Here is a 13,943-nt window from a genome sequence, read left to right on the forward strand (position 1 = left end):
TCCTACCCAGCAAAACTTTCTATCAAATTTGATGGAGAAATAAGAAGCTTCCATGACAAACAGAAACTGAAGGAATTTATGTCTTCAAAACCAGCGCTAGAGAAAATACTCAAAGAGATTAACTACAAAGAAGAAATAGGTAACACACACCAGAACTAGAGAAACAAGATTTTCCATCCAACAGACAACTAAGATTGGTTATCTGTGGAGATTCATTATTTATGTTAGTCTTTTACCTATCTCTAAAGGGTATTGTTTTCCTTTATTGTTGTTAATTTTTAGGATTTCTAGTTGGAATATTAATATACCTTCAGATATAGCATTTGGAAATATTTTATCCCATTCTATTAGTAACTGTTAACTCTGTTTACATTGTCTTTGGATATACAATATTTTTTTATTTTTTAGGGAGTTTGTATACTCTTCTGTTGCCTGTGTCATTGAAATCATAACCAAGAAATCACTGCCAATTTCAATGTTGTGAGGTTTTATGACCCAGATTTTCTCCTAAAAGTTTATAGTCTTAAGATTTATATTTAGGTCTTTTATCTATTTTGAGTTAATATTTGTATATGGGATTAGGTAAGGGTCCAATTTTATTCTTTTCCATGTAATTATTATGTTTCAACAATATTTAGTTAAAAGATTATTATTTCCACCACCAAATGTTCGTGGAAACCTTGTCAAAAATAACTTGACAATATAGGGAAGAATTTAGCTCTAGGCTTTTATTTAACTCCAATGGTTTATATATCTGCCTTTAGAATAGTACTACACTGTTTCAATTATTGTAGCTTTATATGGTTTGAAATCAGAAAATATATATCTTCTAGCTTTGTTCTTTTTTGAGATCGTTTTAGGTATCTAGAGTTCATATTCCATATTAGGATAGATTTTTTCTGAAAAATAAATATATAAATATATGATAGTTTTACCTAAAAAATAGAAAAAAATAGATTCTCTGGTAAGAAAGAAAGCAAAAAGAAATATTGAAATGTTATCTTTAAGTCATCAAAAGCTTGGTATCAGACAAATGAAACTGTTTTATGAGATATCATTTTTAATTTTGGATAAATTGCCATAATACTAGATGTCAACCACTAAGCCAAGCATGGGAGGGAGGGAAAGGGATAGAATGGGGTGGGGATTGGGTGGGGGCTGACTGGGCAAAGTGTGCATGTATGTCTACAAAAGTATGTATCCCACTATGATGTATGAATACAGTGCACCAATAAAAAAATAAATAAAAAAAAAGAAATGGGCAAATGAACTAAATAGACACTTCACAAAAGAAGAGATACAAAGGGCCAATAGATACATGAAAAGATGCTTTTCATCACTGGCCATCAGGGAGATGCAAATCAAAACTACACTGAGATTCCATCTAACCCCAGTCAGAGTGGCAAGCATAAAGAAATCAAACAACAACAAATGCTGGCGAGGATGTGGGGAAAGAGGAACTCTTTTACACTGTTGGTGGGAATGCAAACTAGTTCAGCCACTATGGAGATCTGTGTGGAGATTCCTAAGAAAGGTGGGAATAGATCCACCATATGATCCAGCTATACCACTCCTGGGTATCTTTCCAAAGGGGTTGAATTCAGAGAAATGCTTTGTTTTTACACATTAGGAAATATGTAACGCTAATTACAGGAATCATTTGTCTTTTATATAACTCACAAATATTCATTCTTTCTTATTTTGATTTCATTGATCCTGTAATACATTTTTTTGTTTTGGTTTTAGTTTGGGGGTTTTTTGGTAATAGAGATAATCCTTTTTATGAGAAGTCCTGATTTTTATGCCATTTATCAAGGCCTTTCTGCATATAAAGGAGTAAAATAATTTTTCCATAATCTCTCCTACTACTTTTATACTTTTTCCAATAATAATTTGATCTCGCTTCACTTTCTCCAGGCATGACATATGACAGGAATCCTACACATCTACTATTCTCCATACTCATAGTTTCAATGTTTGTTTCTTCATTCCCCAGTAATAAGTTAAAACATTTACTATTTTAAAACCTTAATTTTTTTCCACTTTTATCTTAATAACCTTATGTTTATGTGACTTTTGCAGTAATTCTAATACAGTCATCTTTACCATTTTTCAGTCTCTCATTTTCGCTAAACGTCAGGGGGAAAATGAACTGAAATGCCCCAAAATTTTTGCTTAATAGCATTGCAAAGCTGCCAACTGAATTCTTTTCTTGCCACTCATTTGATAAGGTGAAATGTTTATTCAGAAATGATCTATAGAGGTATATCTTAATTAAAGAAAAATTGTTTTGTGATATTACTGTGTAATGTTTAAAAATTAATGATCATTTATAAATGGCAATTCTGTAGATGTTTCTGAACATTGTTTCTGGTATAGAAAGTCCCATACACAGTTAAATTCTTTAATTCAGGTGATACAGACCTACTTCCCAAACAGCCTTGTCCAAGAGACAAGGTGAGACTGAGGTGGTCTAATCCTCCACTTCTAGACAGAGGTAAAGTTGGGCTTTCCAACTGGGAACACCATATTTGTTCCACATTCTCTAGGTGTGTGTGTATTTGAATAGAATCACCTCCTTCTGAATTTGATCAGCAGGTTTGACTTAAATTCTTTTTCTTTAAAGTTTTTTTTGGGGCTAACAAACAAGAAAGATAAATTAAGAGAAAAATAAGTATGCATAAAGGAATAGACAACCACCATATCCCTGCATTACAAGAAACTACCCATGGAAACGTAACACAGTATCTTGGTGAGAACTTCATAAAAAGCAGTCATAGAAATAGAGCCAAATTTCTATGAAAATAATATAATTTTGAAAATCTGAAGCCGGGCGTGGTGGCGCACGCTTGTAATCCCAGCATTGGGGAGGCTGAGACCTGGAGGAACGCGGTTCGCAGGCAGCCTCAGCTACTTAGTGAGGCCCTCTGCAACTCAGTGAGACCTGGTTTCAAAATAAAGAATAAAAAATAGGGCAGGGGGTGTAGCTTGGAGGTCAAATGCCCCTGGGTTCCATCCCCAGACCCCCCCACAAAAAAAAGAAGAAAATCTGATATTTGGTAATGCAGAAATGATTAATGTCGTTTAGTCATATGCTCTGGATACATTAACTGTCCAAAATTTTTTAATTTGAATAGCCAATCAGAACTAACATCTTAGAAAATTCTCTCTGCTGTTTATGTGTGGATTAAATCTGTTTTTTTGGTTTTTGTTTTTTGGGGGGTTTTTTGTTTTTGTTTTTGTTTTTTTTTTTTTGTTTTTTTTTTTTTTTTTGGTGGTACTGGGGTTCCTGGAAGCCCTTCTACCTCCGGGCTATACTCCCAGACCTATTTTTACATTTTTTTTTAAATTTGGAAACAGGGTCTCCTAAGCCAGCGCGCGCGGCTGGCTTCCAACCTGCGCGATCCTCCTGTCTCTGCCTCCCAAGCGCGGGGATTACAAGCGTGCGCCACCACGCCCGGCCGGATTAAATCTGTTTAAGAGTAGGGTGAGGATAGGAATTTGTTCCTGGCAGATAATGCCATTACCTTATTACTTAAACTTTATTTGATACAGAATGTTGATGAGTTGGGCAAGAAATGGCCCTAGTGAGGAAGAATAAAATTCTCCTGTTGCTGAGGAGATGGCAATGCGATCTCAAAATACAACTGAATCTCACAGAGAACATTTAAAACAGTCAACACTTCACAGGTAAAGCTTTTAACAGTTTTTAGGTTATTCTCTTTAGAGAAGGCTTTTAATGTGAATTTTACTGTGGAACAGTAATGTTTCTAACCCTCTGTCTCCAACCTATGGAATGAGGAAAAGTGGGAAGGAGGGGAAATGAGATAAATACTATCTTTTTTCAAAAGGAAGTTTCCAGAAGAAATACAATAAAATATGACTTTATTTTATGTAAGAAGCTATAAGACATGAAATAGGGGCTGACTATAAATGTGTATTAAATATGTGGTCCACTGAAGGGTTGAATGATTTCCAACCTCCCACCAAGGGAAATGTCTCTAGAATGGGAACAGGTGCACCTAGTTCCAGATCTCAGGCAACCCCCGGATTTGACTACCTGTTCATTATATACTATCCTCCGGTCTAGACAGTGTACCTCTGGTACTTCTCTCTGGGATGTTTGTTGGTTTCTCACAGATAACATCTTGGGAAGAAGTCTAGCTCCCTTTGCCCGGTTTCCTCCTAGGTATATCTACCTTTTGCTCAGTTCCTGTCTAGAAAGGAGTAAGATCAGGCAACTAAACCCATTTAACAAAGGAAAAAGTAGGTTGTAAAGGTAATTGTTTTATCTGTAATTGCACAGATTTTTGAAATTATTTATAGCAGAGAGTGATTGAGAATAACTGACTCGATAGTGAACATGACTTGTGAGCTGGAGAAATTTTGCCCTAAGGGGAAAATGGTTCAGAAGCGAAAGTCAGGAAATCGTTTGTATTACAATGATTTGTAATTTACCCAACAAAATATTATTCTTTAGTCTTTATTTTCTCTCATTAGAGAGAAGCTTAATTTAATTTCTTCTCTGTATAGATGCAATAATTAAAATGGGTAGAAGTTTACTCCTATCCATTTTTCTCCTACTTCTTTGTAAACTACACCTACAGTTGAGTTGGTTTCAAGTTGTAAACTTTTAAGTTTTGAATTTTTTCCTTTTCTTCTTCTTCTTTTTTTTTTTGGTTTTTTTGGTTTTTTGTTTTTTTTTCAGTACTGGGGATGGAACCCAGGAGCATTTTACCTCTGAGCTATATACCCAGCCCTATTTTTTATTCTTTATTTTGAAACAGGGTCTCACTGAGTTACAAAGTACCTCACTATGTAGCTGAAGCTGGCTGTGAACCTTGATCCTCCTGTCTCAGCCTCCCAAATGCTGAGATTACAAGCATGTGTCACATCTGGCAAGTTTTTATTTTTTTAATAAGTTATTTTTTGTAATTGAATGCTGAAAAGAGAAGGTGCAGATTTTTTTTTTTAATACTAGACACTTTTGCCCTCAAGATGACTCTGAAGTGAAAGCAATTATACAAAGGCCTACTTTGGGCCAATTTTATGGACATTATTTTTTTACTAGAACCGTCACTAACTCTTTGATTTAGCCAAGTCATCCAATCTCTTTTGTAGCATAACAACCTTCCTTAAACTTTGTAAAATAAAAATTTTACAAAGATATTTTGTATTGTTGCTATATCTTGAGAAAGAGGAAACAAAGTACACAGCATACAGGTGCACAATTCAAAGTTGTAACCTTTGACTCTAGAGAAGCAATGAAAATGTCAGTTCCAAGAAGGCGGATTCCCATTAGGTCTACAGAAAGAGGACGAAAGCAACAACCCATTGCTCATACAGCATCCTCAAGGAAGAAAATTAGAAGTTTATTAAAGTTAAAGTTGATTTATCAAAAAAGTTTTATTACATCTGTTAATTCATAAAATAAGCATTATTGCCCATCAGATATATATTGTCCTGCTTTGGTTTTGCTGTTATTGTTGTTTATTTGGTACTGAGGTTTGAACCCAGGGCATTCTACCTCTCAGTAACATTTCCTAGCTCGTTTTATTTTTATTTTGAAGTAGAGTCTGACTAAATTTCTGAGGCTGGCTTCGAACCTGGGATCTTCCTATCTCAGCCTCACAAGTCCTGGGATTATAATTGTCAGCCACCATACCTGGCTCCTTAGTCATATTCTCTGAATGAATAAACTGTCCATGTGTTGTATTTTGTTTCTTTAGGAACAACACATTTGAACATACATTTTTCTATAGAAAATTTACAGTTCTTGAAAGTAAAGAATCCAGACTAGCATGGAATAAGTAAAAGGAAGGTAATTTGACTCAAAGAGGAATTTGGAAGCCTAAATGCAGTAAACAACAATAATGAACATGGTAACAACAACAAGCATCAACTGCGAAGGGTTCTAAATAATTTCATTTGCATATTCTTGCAATGATATTTTTATTCCTTTGTACCAATTAACACTTGTGAAGACTGCATCAAAATTTATGCTTGAGACAATAATAAGGAATTCCGTCACCTCAAATTCTTATTTTATAGAGAAAAAATAATTTTTTTTGCTCAGAAAAGCTATGTTCTAAAATATCAGATTCAAACTTTTTGTTCTCATGACTCCTAAAAATTGAGAACCCTAAACAGTTTTTGTGTCAATTATATCCATTAATATTTACCAAACTAGAAATGACTATAATGGTGCTTGAAAACATTAATTTTAAAAACACTGTAAAATAACAATAGATATATATTCTGTATAATGTGCATCATATTAAACATTATAAAAAATGACTATGAAAAAATGAAGCTAGTATTGTCCTCCATTTATTTTGGATAAAAAGCTATTTAATGGCTGACTTAATAGAAGAGAGCTGGATTTTTATTACTGGTTTTGAAGCCAATTTATTATAATGTGTTGTTTCAATTGAAGTACATAAGAAATTCTGGTTGGGTGTAGTGGCGCACACTTGTAATCCCAGTACTTGGGAGACTGAGACAGGAAGATTGCAGGTTAAAAGTCAGCTTCAGCAATTTAGTAAGGCCTCCGCAACTTAGTGAGATCTCTTTCCAAATAAGAAATAAAATTGGCCTGGAGGTATAAGTTGGAGGTAGAATGTCTTTGGATTCAATCCCCAGTAACACACACACACACACACACACACACACACACACACACACACACACAAAGAAAACAAAAAGAAACTCTGGTCTCACCCAGATATATAGCTTGGAAAAAAAAAAAGGTAATCTTATTGGTTCTGTAAAAGGATCTTGGGGAAACAGGCACAGTGGTGCATGCCTATAATTCTAGTACTTGGGAGGCTGAAAGAGGAGGATCACAGGCTCCAGGTCAATCTCAACAATTTAGTGAGATCCCATTTCATAATAAAAACAAGATAGGACTGCCATGTAACTGAGATGCAGAATATCCCTGGGTTCAATCCCCAGTACTAGAAAAAGAAAGTATCTTGGAGATGCCCCAGTGGTTCTGGAAATCTGGAAAGAGAGGGATTGCTCTAGATTTATAAAATCAAGGAATGTTTTCTGCACCTGCAGTTCTGAGTCACCATTTAAATCTTTGCTCACAGGACAGATTGCATTTTGAGCAGCAAAGGTGGAGGCCCTGTACTTGTTTACATTGTCTAGTTAGTTGGCATCGATGTCCGCCTTGTTCCTTGCTTTTAGTAAAGTGCCTACCAAAAGCGTGGAGAAATAATTGACTGTAGCGTGTACTCTCAAGATCACTGACTTACACAAGAACATGAAGCAGTGTTGTTCCATCTGTGTGAAAAGAAACTGAAGAGGAAAAAAGTGCACAAAACCAGAGTAACCTACAGAAAAGAAAACTATAATTTATTCACTTATTAGACAGTTTTACTTGTTCGGGAAAGAACATTTAGAAGTAGGAGAAAAATATCACAGTAGGTTTATGCTGAAACATAGGTATTTCCAACCCTCAGATTCTCACAATTTCCTCTCAGTAATTTGACTTAGGTTGAAAGTGATAGAATGAAGAGTCTTTTTCCTAAGAGTTCTTTAACTGACTTGGATGGAAAAAGAAAAATAAAATATGACATATGCTTAAAAAAAAGAGCATTAAAAGCCTCTACCCATGTGCATGATTTTCATGAAACTTTCCATTTCCTTTGCTTTAAAATCACTTCTTAGCTTGGCAAACATTTTAAATCCACTTTCTTTGGAAATGTGCAGCTTTTTTAAAAATAAAGAATACATTTAATTTTTATTTACTTTTATGAGAATTTACTGAAAAGAACTACTTCAAAATACAAATGGACTTATTTATAGTCCAGAGCACATACAGTCATGTGATACATGGCATTTTGGTTGGTGATGAACCACAAATACAGCAGTGGTCCTATACGGTTAAAATAGAGATGAAAATATTCTACTGCCTCTTTACTTTATAGCCATTGCAATTCAATGCTTATCACAATGTTTGTGGTGATGCTGGTGTAAACCAACCTGCTGCTGCCAGTTGTATAAAAATATAGCACACAACATCATGTACAATACATAATAATTGATCATGATAATAGTTGGTACTGCTTTATGTATCTACTATGCTATAATTTTTTATAAGTTTAGGGTGTACTCCTACTTACTACAAAATGTTCACTGTGGAGCAGTAGACCATGTTCTGCCACCAGCAGCCTCATGCATCTCATTTTTGCCATGTGTCTAATGGCAGTAAGAAGCCATTTGTATAATTATATTCTATGATCTTCACACATTGACAAAATTGCCTTCTAACACATTTCTCAGAATGTATCTTCATTGTTAAATGATACACACACACACACACACACACACACACACACACACACACACATTGATCTTATTAGTCTATCTTCAAAATACTTAGCTCTTAATTACCAAGAACCCATTGGGATGTTATTTGAATTGGCAGCAATCAGTAGAAGCTAAGCTTATTTTCACCCCTTTAAACCTAATATTAAACATTATTATTTCACTTCAAAATAGAATTTTGCTGCCACTTGTATTAGGAAGTGATGTCAGAGGTGTTAATAGAGAATTTTCAAAAATAAATCATTATATCTACATATTGGTATCAAAAGAATAGATTCACTGCTTCAATAGAAATAGCTTTGGTAATAGGTGTAATAACATCACATTCATACTTTTAAAATTTTAATTGATCTTTTTATCAAGAAATTTTCTTACCAACATTGTATTTCATAAAATCTTAATTTAAGGCAACCAACTGTTTTGACAGTGTTCAATTATTACTTATCTATAAATGAATAAGGTGATCTAAAAACTAGTAAATGCCACTTAGATGTAAATCAAATATTTAAAACTTCTACCCATTTTATACATAAGAACACAAATGTATGCATACTCCTTTACCAATACACACACATCCAAACATGCACACAAACACGGTAAAGATGAGAAAGAAGAAAATGGCTTACACCTGTTCCTTTGCATCTAAGCTTCTTTTTTTTTAATAGTTTAGGATCATAGTTTCTTTTTGTTACTAAAATGATCATGTATTTTTTTATGTTACTCATAAATAAGTACAAAGACCTTGAATAGGAGACCTTACTATTGAGAAAGAGAAAAGTGAAGCTGCTGACATTCCCCAAAACCTGATCACCTGGGTTCCTAACTGATGCTGAATTTGCCATTCAGTTTTAATAAATGACATGCCAATTCCATTGTGATTTAGGCATCATTTGTACATGAAATATACAAATATTTATATATACAGATATATACACACATTTATTTATATATATGTCATGTATATCCTCAATTATTCTCAAAGTTTAAATACAATAGCACAAAGATGAATTGTTCACTTTAAGGTAGTTTAGGAAACCTTAATTATTGCTGTGACAGTATGTTTAAAAAAAAAGAAAAATCATGCCTTATCTTTCCTATTATATCTGAGTGAAGGTTGTGTGAGAGATTGGTGCAAATCGTGTTGTATATTGTTTGAGCTGCAATTCCTTGCCTTCCTATATTCAATTTCTCTCTTCAATGAGTTTTTACTTAGATATTTAAAGAAAGATTTTTTTTGTTTGCATAGCCATTTTTTTTGCTACTTTCCCTTCACAAAAAATTGTGGAATTTATAAGGTGACCATGGTTATACATGGGTCTATAGCCAATTCTTTTTTAATTTGTTATACATCAAATAATGCTAGGACTGAATGTTTCAGTCAGTATTCCCCTGCTGTGACCCAAAACACCTGATGACCACAACTTAGAGGAAGAAAGGTTTATTTGCTCACATTTCTGGAGATTTCAGATATTTCTGTGTAGGAGCTCAAGGCATGGTGGTGGAAGCAAAGAGAGCACAACTGAAAAGACTCTGCGTTCACATCATGGAGGCCAGAAGCAGAAAGCGAGCCAGGGAAGGAGGGCCTATGCATCTAATCCCCAAGGCCACAGCCCCAGACTCCTCCTCAGCAACCAAGCCACCCCTTCAAGACCGCTGCTTTGTCTACATGAAGTCTAAACCATAACGCCAAAATATTAAAAATAGAACCTTACATCTCAGGATTGTCAGGCAATGAATATTTCTCTACAAAATGAATATAACTGCTTGCTGCCTATTTGATGTTAGCAGTCATTTCTTACTTGACAATGCTTATTCTAAGTTCTACTTTTTTCAGAAAGGCCTTTCTCAGAAAAGTCTCTTATATCTGTTTCCTTTAATCTTCCCTTCTTCAGAACATTCTTCTGTTTAAAAATTACTTTATGTGGTTTATGTTAGTGCACCAAAGGTAGTTTCTCATATCAATTCTAAGATAAAGGCCACTCACTATTTTAAAGCATATGGCCCTGACTTTTCCCTGACTGGTAGTAAAAGCTGTTTCCATTGGATATTAAATTTTAATTAGGAACTAAACCAATATTAGCAGATGTGGTGAATGTGGGTATAAATTGAGTGTGACTATGCTGTCCTCAAAAAATTTTTACCACACCTGCTTCTGTGGTAATTTCCAGATGATAACTACATGAATTGTCTTAAGATTTAAAAGCATTTTATATAAAATGCTTTTATTTTATTTATTTAAAAGCATTTTATATAAAATTATAAGAACTCCCATCAACAATGCTAATAATATGTGCCTCAAAGGCTAATACAATATTATATGGCAAATATTAAAATGTTCATTTACTCTTTAAAAGAGACTCTATCTTCTTTTTAAATAAAGGTGGACCATTAACAGGAAGAGACCATATATGTTCCATAAAATAAGTCTCAATACATTTAAAGTGATTGAAGTAGTTCAAGGTATGTTGACTGATCACAATGAAATTCAGAATGAACAACAAAAGTGTATCCATCAGCATACTTACAGCCATAATCTAAAAGATTGACCATGTAACTCAAGGTAAAGAAGATTTATTTTCTTAACAGTTTTGGGTTCAGTCCATGTGAGACCAGGGACCATGGATTTTAAGGCGTGGCAGTGGGAAAATGGAGGAAGGGACAGCACAAGGGCTGTGCTCCTCACATCTGGAACAAGAGAGCAATCAGGGGGAGGAGGAGCCATATATAATCCCTAAAGCCACACCCCCAGGGACCCACCTTCTCCAGGCACATCCTACAGCCTGAGTCACCACCCAGATAAATCCATTACAATGGATTCATCCACTACTGGAATTGCTACCCTCATAACTCTATTACATCAATATCTAACATCAATTTATGAGCTCTTCAAGCAGTCATTCTATATCTAACTATAATAGGAAGCATAGGTGAAAATTTTCCCAAGTATTTAGAAGTAAAGTTTCTAATTTATGAATCTACATAAAGGGAGTAAAGCAAGTCCAAAATAGAAAGCAGAAAGCAATAGAAATAAAAACATAAATCGATGAAATAAAAGAGAGTCAAACAATAGAGGAAAATCAAGGAAACTAGGAGCTGATTCCTTGAAAGGACTCAAAAATCGGACAAACCTCTAGCTGGACTGAGTAGAGACAAAGTGAGAAAACACAAATTATCAATATAACTAATGAAAGAAGAAATAAACACAGGAATTGAAAGGATAATTAAGAAAACATAATTAATAATAGTATTTCAGTAAATTTGCCATCATAGATTAAAAATAAATATTTGGTAGATACAAAATCAAAACTGAACAAGAAGTAGAAAGGTGAAATGATAGCATACCAGATTTTAAAATAACTGAATTCATACTTTACAACAGTTTCACAAGGAAAATGTCATTTACAGATGTTTCACTAGAGAATTCTATCAAGTTTTTAAGGAAGAAATAACACCAAATCTACACACCATTTTTTAAAAACTAAGAAAGAATAAAGACATGGTAACTCATTCTATGAGACCAATATTACCCTGATACAAAACCCAAACAAAGATTCCACATAAAAATATAATAAAAAGACAACCATCATCATAAACTTAAATATAAATATCTCCAAGAACTAAGTATAAAGATAATAATACATCATGAACAAAAAGAATTTTCCTAGATATGAAAGACTGGTTTAACATTAGGGAATCAATTAGTGTAATTAATGTAATTTGTTGAATAGTTTACAAATATTTATGGACAAATATATTATTTTTACTTCATTAGATGCAGAAGAAAATTGACAAAATATATACTCCTCATGATAAAAATGATCAGCATACTATAATAGAAAGAAATATCCTAGTTCACACTGTCTAAAATGATCAAATAACGATTGCCTTCTCTCTTTTATTAGTAAAAAAAAAAAAAGCAAATATGTCTTCTCCCATCATGTCTACTCAACATCCTTGACAGAGTTTGATATTTATACATCTCGTTAATTATAAAACATTAGTTTACATTTTGCAATTTATATGGCTGAATTTATGTCTTATATGTCATGCTTAATTGCCTTTTGGAGAGTTACATGCTATTTATTTCTTCTGAACATCACAGTTTTTATTGTGGTGTGTATAAAATGCTGTACCCCACATTTTCTCATGCTATTCCATTAGAATGAAGGAAGAATAGAGGGGCTGGAGATGTATTTTGGTGGTGAAGTGCTTGCCTAACATGTGTGAGGCCCTAGATTCAAGCCACGGTACCTCAAAAAATTAAAAAATAATGAAAGAGGTAGTATTTAAATAAAAGAGGTATTCATTAAGTACATTTATCTACATAGATATAACATTTACACACACAACACACACGTGCAGCTACATGATAATATATTCTTAGAAATATAAGGAAAATTAAATGATAAATGAGGGAGACAAGGTGAAATGATTAAATTAAGATTAATTTTCCCACTTGGGCAATGGTTAAGGTTGATATGAAGTATTTGTATATATGTATATATGAAGTATTTGATATTGAAGTATTTGTGGTATTGGGGTTCCATCCCCAGTGCCGCAAAAAAATTATCAGTTGTTAGAAAATGCATTTATTTGAAATATATGAAATATTTTATATTGCAATATATTTTAAGAAAATATATTAAAAAAACTTTAAGTGTGTAATCTTCATTAATATCATTAGAATAACGTTAGATTCTATGTAGAATCTCCAAATTTATTATTTAATACTAGATAAAATCTTAAAAAGATAGATATAGATAGATAGATACATGTCTTGCATAAAATGACGTTCAATATATGTTTGTCAATTGATAAAATCAATAGTATTTAAATAGTAGGAACCCATTTGAGTTAAAGTAGAATTTGTTCATAAGGAAATGCACCATGACCCCTTGTCCAAACCCATCTTCTCTTTCTTATTCTTCTCATTATCTTTATAAAATACTAATTTTCATTATATTTTAGAATACCAAGAGCTCTTGTGGGCTAAACAATTTTGCCCCTGCAATGCCATTTTCCTCAAACATATTTCCATATGTTTTTGGTATATGTTCTGGCAATATTTTTATCTCTTGTTTCTTGTTGCAAAAGCCACATCCTCAGAAAGAGGCCTTTCCTAAATGATCATATTTTAATCATCTCCTTCAACAAAACCCTCTAGAGCATCACTTTATTAATTTGTTTTCTAGCAGCTAACTCAATCTGAAATTAGCTCATCTCTGACGCCTGCACTTCTCTGCTGTCTTTTTCCAGGGAATGCAACAATCTTAAAAACAAAGATTTGTCTAACTCTTTCTCTGCTTGAATCCCTGCCTTTGAACACAGCCCCATCCAAGTTATGCATTTGTTGAATTAACAGAATAAGTTCTTAAACTGTGACATATTCCTTTATCAATATCCTTTTGACTGAATATGATAGAAAAGCTTCAACTGGCAGAAAGGAGAAAAAAAGTATACTGGTTTTTTCATTAAAAAATTTATATAAGGTACAAAAACTTATACCTCAAACAGGATGCACCTATCAGCTTTGCCTTTGCAGTGATGGCTCCAATGTCAAGCTCGGTTTTGAAGGGAGCTTCAGGAACATATCCTAACAATCAGTCCGG

Source organism: Muscardinus avellanarius, assembly GCF_963383645.1.
Source record: "Muscardinus avellanarius genome assembly, chromosome: 2".
Lineage (NCBI taxonomy): Eukaryota > Metazoa > Chordata > Mammalia > Rodentia > Gliridae > Muscardinus > Muscardinus avellanarius.